Consider the following 9987-nt stretch of genomic DNA (forward strand, 5'->3'; position numbering starts at 1 on the left):
AAGAGTAAGATAGAGCTGGTTTGGTAGAGGGAGAGGTGTCCATAGTTAGGGTTTGTAGGTGAGTGTGTTTTAGGTCTTTAGGGTTTGAGTATATGAGACTATATATATTGTCACAACCCAATTTCTCCTATAGGCCATGATGATGCGCAACGTTACCGAGAGGCAAGCCAACCGTGAACTAACCGTGTGATTGTTTCTTTTAGCAGTTTAGAAATAGTTGATTCTTAATTATCAAATAAATAAGATGTAAAATTTAATAAAATGATAGATAACCAATTTTAAGAGCAAATGAAATGAAGTAAATAACCAAAAATCATCAAGTGCCTTCTAGCATGATCTCCAAGACTAGGTGTCACAAGTGTATGAGTTACTAATAGAATATACAAAAATACTACGCTATTGTCTGAAGTGAAAAAAGACAGAAAGTAAAAGCAAAAGAAAGACTTCAGGTGCTACAGAACGGGCTCGGTAGACAGCTCACCGCAAAGTCTCGTTGAATCAAGGTTGCGCGCCAGGAGGATAACCAAATGCACCCGCCTCAAATCCTGCACGATCAGTGCAGATGTGTAGCGTGAGTACATAAACAATATGTACCCAGTAAGTATCTAGTCTAACCTCGAAGAAGTAGTGACGAAGGGTCGACTTCGACACTTACTATGGGCTAATAATAAAATACTGAGATTTATAATTAAGCATGGGCTACATAAATGAAGCTGAGAAATCAATAACAAGAAATAGTGGACAATTCTCTCACTAATAGTAAATCCCATTTCAATTTATGTCCTTTAACAATTCAACCACTCGAGCCAATGGAACAATATCAAATATAATTGGGCTCCAAATATCATTACGCACGAATTATGCCGAGGTCATACGGCCCGATCCAAAGTATAAATGTATATATATATATATATATATATATATATATATATATATATATATATATATGTACTGTGCACTGCCAAGGGTCGAACGACACAAACCATAGATGCATCTATTCTACTGCCGAGGCGTTTGGCCTGCTCCACAAGAGGGGAAACACTTTATAAACAACTAATTCAAAGATTATTAAGAGGCTAATATTCAAAGAAGCGCAAATTCTTATTAAGGGCCAAGTAACCCATCCAAAACTCAAGTAAATGAAATTCGACCTTCTACAGTTCCTTTATCAAGTTCCAATATGACTTAAGCACTTAAATTGACATGTAGGGTGAAAACATCGCAAGTATAACATGATTTGGGTCCTAAACTACCCAGACATAAGCATAATTAGTAGCTACGCATGGACTCATCACCTCGTGCGTACGTAACCCCCACAAATAGAAGCACATATTAATTCAATTCACCTATGGGGTTAATTCCCTCTTACAAGGTTAGAAAAGAGACTTACCTCGTCTCAAAGCTTACTTTTCGGTCCACAAATGTGCTTTAAAACCTCAACTCGGTTCCAAACGACTCGAAACTAGTCAAATATTATATAAAATAATCAATACGTGCTCAAAAGTTCATATTCTAACTATTAAAGTGATTACCCAATCCCAATTGAAGAATTCCTAAAATTCATCCCCGGGTCCATGTGCCCAAATTCCAGAAATTTTTGAACAAAGTTGTTACCCATAACCTCACGAACTCAAATATATAATTTTCACTAAATTTCATAACAATTTTCGTGGTTGAATCCCATTTTTATCAAAAACCTAGGTTTTTCATCTATGCCCACGATTTCACAAATTTTACATGTTATATCTACCTATAATCTTTGTACTTAACTCACATTGTGAAGAAATTACTTACCTCAAAGTGTTAGGTGAAAACCCTTCTCTAAAAGCTCCAAAAATCGCCCAAGGAATGAAATAAATGAGCTCAAAATGCCTAAGTCCCGTCTTAAATGAGGTTCTGCCTTATGCGGTTTTCGCACCTGCGAAGGGTTGGCCGCTTCTGCAGCTCCACATCTGCGGAAAAGTCATCGCAGATGCATCCCTTGACCAGTGGCCTACTTTTCGCTTCGACGGACCTCTGACCCGCTTCTGTGGGTCCGCTCCTGCGATTCACACGCCGCACCTGTGACCTAGGCCTCTCCTGGGGTTTCTTCTATCGCACCTGCGCGTTCACAGGTGCGCGCGCCTACCCGCATCTGCGGTTCCTGGGCTGCTCTTCCTAGTCCGCTTCTGCAGCTTCTTGCTCGCTTCTGCGAGCTCGCACCTGTGGCTAGTCCTCCGCAGGTGCGATTACACCAGAAACCTAGTGCTTCAGCTACTGCCCCTAAGTCCGAACTTGGTCCGTGCTTAGTCCGATTGACACCTAGGGCCGCGCCCAAATATACCATTAAGTTTAAAATCATAAAACGGACTCCCTCGCACCATCGGAACACATAAAACAACAACAAAACTAAGAATCATACCCAAATCAAATTTAATCAACTTATGAACTTCAAGTTCTTCCAACTTACTCCGAACGCGCCGAAACATACTTAGACGACTCGGAATGACACTAAATTTTGCGTGCAAGTCTTAAATCTCCATACGGAACTATTCCCGGGCTCTGAATTCCAAACAGACCTCGATAACATCAAAACTTACTCCAAACCAAATTTAAAAGAACTTTAAAACCTTCAAATAGTCAACTTTCACTATTAGGCGCTGAAACGCTTTCGGATCGTCCAAAACCCGATTCGAATATACGTCCAAGTCCAAAATCATCATACAAACCTATTGGAACCGTCAAATCCAGATTTCGAGGTTGTTTACTCAAAACGTTGACCGAAGTGAAACTTAGCCTTTAAAGCCAAATTAGGGAACCAAGTATTCCGATTTCAAACTGAACCCTTCCAAATCCTGAATTAACCATCCCAGCAAGTCATAAAATAGTAAGAGCACATACGGGGAGTCTTATTTAGGGGAACAGGGTTCTAAAAGCAAAAACAACCGGTCGAGTCATTACATTCTCTACCTCTTAAACAAACGTTCGTCCTCGAACGGGTCTAGAACCATACTTGGAGTGCGGAATAAGTATGGATATCTGCTCCGTATGCCCTCATTGGCCTCCCAAGTCGCCTCCTCGAATGGTTGGCCCCTCAACTGAACATTTACTGCGGAAGTCTTCTTGGACCTCAACTGGCAAACCTGTCTATCAACAATGGCAACTGGCTCCTCCTCATAACCCATGCTCTCATCTAGCCGAACCGTGCCGAAGTCTAACACATGTGACCTATCGGCATGATACCTCCGGGCATAGACACGTGGAAAACCGAATGGACTCCCGATAGACTGGGAGGCAAGGCAAGCTCATAAGCAACCTCCCCAACTTGTCTCAACACCTCAAAGGGACCTATAAACCTTGGGCTCAACTTGCCCTTCTTCTCGAACCTCATGATCCCCTTCATAGGCAAGACTTTCAAGAGTACCTTCTCGCCTACCACAAATGACAAATCACGCGCCTTCTGATATGCGTAGCTCTTCTGTCTAGACTATGCTGTGCGAAGTCGCTCCTGAATCAACTTTACCTTTACCAAGGCATCCTTCACCAAATCAGTACCATATAACTTGGCCTCGCCAGGCTCAAACCATTCGATGGGTGAACGACATCACCGACCATATAAAGCCTCAAATGGAGCTATCTCGATGCTAGACTGATAACTGTTGTTGTAAGGAAACTCGGCCAAAGGAAAGAATTGATCCTACTACCTTCCAAAGTCAATCACGCATGCTCTGAGCATATCCTCCAGGATCTGAACTTTCCGCTCCGACTGCCCATCGATCTGTGGATGAAAGGTAGTGCTGAGCTCTACCCGGGTCCCCAACTCACTCTGTACTGCCCTCCAGAAATGTAATTTAAACAGAGGGCCTCTATCTAATATGATGGAAATAGGCACACCATGCAACCGAACTATCTCCTGAAAATAAATCTGGGCCAACCTCTCTGAAGTATACATGGTCACTATTGGAATGAAGTGTGCCGACTTGGTCAACCTATAGACAATGACCCAAACTACATCAAACTTCCGCAAGGTCCGCAACAACCCAACTACGAAGTCCATAGTAATGTTCTCCTATTTCCACTCAGGTATAATCATCTGCTGGTGTAGGCCACCTAGCCTCTGGTGCTCATACTTAACCTGTTGGAAATTTAGACACCTCGCTACATACTCAACTATGTCCTTCTTCATCCGCCGCCACCAATAATGCTGCCTCAGGTCGCGATACATCTTCGTAGCACCTGGATGAATAGAATACCGAGAACTGTGTGCCTCCTCTAAAATCCCCTCCCTCAATCCATCGACATTAGGAACACATAGGCGACCCTGGAGCCGCAGCACACCATCCTCGCTGATAGTAACCTCCTTGGCACCACCCTGTAGTATAGTCTCTCTGAGAACCAACAAGTGTAAATCATCAAACTGACGAGCCTTGATCTGCTCCTATAGTGATGACTTGGCAACGATGCATGCAAGAACTTGGCTGGGCTCTAAAATATCCAACCTCACAAGTCTGTTAGCCAAGGACTTAATGTCCAAAGCTAATGGCCTTTCCTCTACTGAAATGAATGCCAAGCTACCCATACTCTCCACCTTTCTGCTCAAGGCATCCGCAACTACATTCGCCTTGCCCAGATGATAAAGAATGGTAATATCATAATACTTCAGTAACTCAAGCCACCCGCGCTGCCTCAAATAGAGATCCCTTTGTTTGAACAAATATTGCAAGCTGCGATGATTAGTATAAACCTCACAGGACACCCCATAAAGATAATGCCTCCAGATCTTAAGGGCATGAACAATCGCGGCCAACTCTAAATCATGTACAAGATAATTCTTCTCCTGGGGCTTCAGCTGACGTGAATCATATGTAATAACTCGCCCCTCCTGCATCAATACACAACCCAAACCAACATGTGAAGCGTCGCAATACACCATATACATCCCGAACCAGAAGGAAACACTAACACCGGTGCTGAAGTCAAAGCTGTCTTGAGCTTTTGAAAGCTCACCTCACAATCATTGAACCAACGGAACGGAGCACCCTTCTGGGTCAATCTAGTCAAAGGTGTTGTAATAGATGAAAAGCCCTCCACAAACCGACGATAATAACCTGCTAACCTCAAGAAGCTCCTAATCTCAGTCACCGTGATAGGATGAGGCCAACTCTGAACTGCCTTGATCTTATTAGGTACCACCTTAATACCCTCGCATGATACAACATGCCCCAAGAATGCCATAGAAGCTAACCAAAACTCACACTTGGAGAACTTAGCATATAGCTTCTGTTCTCGCAAGGTCTGAAGCACCACTCTCAAATGCTGCTCGTGCTCCTCCATGCTACGTGAGTAGATCAAGATGTCATCCATGAAGACAATGACAAACGATTCAATGTACCTTTTGAACACCCTGTTTATCAAATCCATAAATGTCGCCGGGGTGTTGGTCAAATCGAAAGACATCACTAGAAACTCATAATGGCCATATCTAGTCCGGAAGGCAGTCTTCCGGACATTTGAATCCTGAATCTTCAACTGATGGTACCCCGATCTCAAATCGATCTTAGAGAACACCCTGGCACCCTGCAACTGGTCGAACAAATCATCAATACGTGGAAACGGGTACTTGTTCTTAATGGTAACTTTGTTCAACTGGTGGTAATCAATGCACATCCGCATTGTCACATCTTTCTTCTTCACAAATAACACCGGTGCACCCCAAGGTGAGACACTTGGTCTGATGAACCCTTTGCTAACAACTCCTCAAGTTGTTCCTTCAACTCCTTCGGAGTCATGCATTACAGTGGGATAGATATAGGCTGGGTATCTGGAGCCAAATCATTACAGAAATTGATATCACGATCTGGTGGCATGCCTTGAAGATCAGAGGGGAACACATCGGAGAACTCCCAGACTACGGGTACTGAATCAATTACCGGAGCCTCTGCAGTAGTATCCCAAATATAAGCTAGATAAGAAAAAACAACCCTTCTCGACCATATGTCGAGACTTTAGAAAAAAGATAACCCGCCTAGATGCACTGACAGACGAACCCTTCAACTCTAATATAGGTAACATGGTATCACCAAGGTAACATGCTTCGCATGACAATCAAGGATGTTGTGATATGGAGATAACTAGTCCATGCCCAGGATGACCTCAAAGTCGGTCATATCAAGTAACAAAAGATCTGTTCTAGTCTCATAACCACAAAATGTGACGACACAGGACCGATAGATCTGATCCACAATAACAGAATCGCCCACTGGAGTGGACATATAAATAGGAGTACCCAAGGACTCAAGAGGAACATCCAGGAAATGAGCAAACAGAGATGACATATATGAATAGGTAGACCCTGGATCAAATAATACCGAAGCATCCATACCGCAAATAGAAATAATACATGTGATCACATCATCTGAGGATACTAAATCTGGTCTGGCTGGAAAAGCATAGAATCTAGCTGGAGCACAACCTGCCTGGCCTCCACCTGCCTAGTCTCTACCTCTTGGACGACCCCTACCCACCTGCCCTCTGCCTCTAGGCGGCCGGATGGCTGATGCGGCTACTGGTGCTATAATCATAGGTTGAGAACCCTGCTGCACTACCTTGCCCTGAAGCCTGGGGCAGAACCTCTACACTTGGCTGAGAATCCCGCACTCGAAACAACCTCTCGGTACGGTGGACTGCTGACTTGAAATCTGACCCTGATGGCCTGAGTACCCACTGGAGGAATGCTGAATAGCTGGTAGGCGATAGGAACTCTCTGGCATGGCGCTGAAATAAGGTCACACTGGAGCACACCGAGGAGGCGGCGATGCTGGATATGTGGGCCGGCTAGGCTGGCCTCTCCCAAACTGCCCCCTGCCCCCAGACGGGGCATCACTGAACCCTTCGGAATAATGGAATTGCTTGTCCCGCAGCATTTGCTTGCGGCCCCAATGACGATAACCCTCAATCCTCCGAGCTATCTCCAGAACTAGATGGTAAGAAGTCCCCATCTCGACTTCCCGGGACATAGTAGCCTGAATACCTAAGTGCAACCCCGCAACGAACCTCTGTACTCTCTCTGACTCAGTAGGAAGTATCATAAGTGCATGGTGAGACAACGCAAAGAATCTTGCCTCATAATCGGTCACTAACATCTGACCCTGATGGAGCTGCTCAAACTGAAACCGCAACTCTTCACTCTGAGTGGGTGGAATATACCTATCAAGAAAGGTATGCGTGAACTGGTCCCAAGTCATGGGAGGAGAACCTGCTGGTCTGCCAAGAAGATAAGATTGCCACCACCTACGGGCCTTGCCCTCCAGCTGGAAAGTAGTGAAATCCACCCGTGGAACTCTAATATACTCATGTTGTGCAGTCTGTCCCTGCACCGATCAATGAAGTCCTGGGGATCCTCATGTGGCTCACCTCTGAAGACAGAAGGGTGTAGCCTAGTCCATCTGTCCAATAGCTTCTATGGCTCGCCGATCGAAGCTAGTCTGGGCTCAAGTATGGCTGCTGCCCCTGGCTGGGCACCGCACACGGGTAGTGTGCCCGGGGTCTGATATACAATAGCTGCATGCCTAGGAGCCTGAGCAGTAGGGGTCTTTGCTCTCCCTCCCACCTGAGATGTAGCTGGGTCTGCTGAAAATAAACCAGCCTGAGTCATAGTGTCCATGAACCATACCATAGGTCCCATGACCTCCTGGAAGCCCGGCGCTAACATGAAATCTACCGGTGCTGGCTCTGCTGCAGGCACCTTGCCCTGCTCCTCAATAATTGGATCCTCTACTGGATATGCTGGTGGCATGGCTGGAGCAACTCTGGCACGTCCTCATCCTCTACAAGCCTCTAGCAATAGGGGGAGCAGCTCCTCCCGGGTCTGGAAAATCCGCTGTGCGCGTTCTCACCATCTGTGAGAGAATAAGAGAAGGATACTCTTTATAACTTCAACTGCACAATAGGAGATGAAGAAAGAGTAGTTTCCTAACACCCTATAACCTCTCGAAGATAAGTACGGATGTCTCCGCACCTATCCGCAAGACTCTATTAGGCCTGCTCATAACTTGTAAGGCCTACGTGAACCTAGTGCTCTGATGCCATGTTGTCACGACCTAATTTCTCTTATAGGCCGTGATGGCGCCCAACATTACTGCTAGGCAAGCCAACCATGAACTAACCGCGTGATTGTTTCTTTTAGCAGTTTAGAAATAGCTGATTCTTAATTATCGAATAAATAAGATGTAAAAATTTAATAAAATGAGAGAGAACCAATTTTAAGAGCAAATGAAATGAAGTAAATAACCAAAAATCATCAAGTGCCTACTAGCATGATCTCCAAGACCAGGTGTCACAAGTGTATGAGCTACTAATAAAATATACCAAAATACTACTCTACTGTTTGAAGTGACTCAATCGAGTACCAACATAACATATCTTTCATATCATACTATCATAGGTAAATGAGCCGGAAAGGCTGTCGTGAGACAACTAGAATAAAACATGAGGGAATACTCGACATAGGATTTCCCAACATGTAATACAAACTTATACACGTGACAAACGGGCCTATAAGGACGACATGATCATTTGTAATCTCAAAACATAGGCTGACAAGGCCATACAAGTACTCATATACATGACATATGTCTACAAGCCTCTAAGAGTACATAAATATCATAAAGGTCGGGATAGGGTCCCGCATATCAATCAATACATATCTAAATCATACTGACCAAATAGACACCTCTGGAGCAAGTGGAGTGTACAAGCACCTTCCGCTGAGCTGATATCCTACTAGGAGGACTCTCAACCTGTCTATCGGGACCTGCGAGCATCAAACACAGCGTCCCCGGGCAAAAGGGACGTAAGTACAAATAAAGTGCCGAGTATGTAAGGCATGACAGTAGTATATAAAAGACATAAAAGAAACATGGAGTAAATAACTCAACATGTAATTCTGAATAGCTCTATGAATCATGAAAAATTTATAATGTCATGCATGTGCGTATAAATGCCATACCATGCATAGGTATATGCGTACATAACATCATCAAGCCTCTGAGGGCATCCCATCATATCATCTTAGCCACTGTGGGTGAAATCATCAACTTATACCAGCTGATCAGGTGGTGGTGCGTATATAACGCCATAACCTTTTTCCATATCCTATATACATATAATATACGCGTATATAACGCCATTTGGTCTTGGGTCAATGTACATATATAAATAAATGCAATGCATAATGAAGTAAGTCAGTAAGATCTCTCGAAACGTCAGAAGATCACTATGCCTTCGGTCAATATCATGAAATAAACTTTATCAACTTACGTATTTTCTAAGACCCATGAACAGACAATAGAATAATAGGACACATGGGGAATCAAGAACATAGGTACCCCTAGTACTTCTAAGAATAGAATCATTTGTGAAAGTTGTGTGCTTGCTCATTTCGTTGCATGATATGGATCATGACAAAAGGAAAGAAGGGATAGCGTTAACATACCTTTGCAATCTTCTCTCCAATCGTCAACCAAGCTGAATAAGATCTTCTTACGTATACAATGAGTAACCCGACTTCGTCGTCATCATATAAGCATTATAACTCTCAATAGGGTGTTATACATACCTTAATGTATCTGGAAAAACTCGAACCAAAGCTTCCCTTATCTTACAACCACCCTTAATCACATCACGACACCATAGAGACTCTCTTCTTCACTTAGGCTAACTTTTGATGTTTGATTATGTGGTATTCCTTTGGAATTTGTTTGGAGTCTTTGGGGAACTGTTTGGGAGGTTTGGAGAGTGTGATTCTGGAAGGAAGATGAAAAATGAGCAAAGCTCATCCCAAAAATGAGATAAGAATAAGTGAAGGTCGGGCCCCTACCAAGTGGGTCCCATTGGGGCTTCCTACGCAGTCTCGCAAAAACGCAAATATCTCTCTACACCGATGTATTATTGACAAACGGTTTGCAGAGTTAGAAAATAGATACATGGGGATTTAATTCCATATAAAGA

This window comes from Nicotiana tabacum, chromosome 2 (genome assembly GCF_000715075.1).
Source record: "Nicotiana tabacum cultivar K326 chromosome 2, ASM71507v2, whole genome shotgun sequence".
NCBI classification, from domain to species: Eukaryota; Viridiplantae; Streptophyta; class Magnoliopsida; order Solanales; family Solanaceae; genus Nicotiana; species Nicotiana tabacum.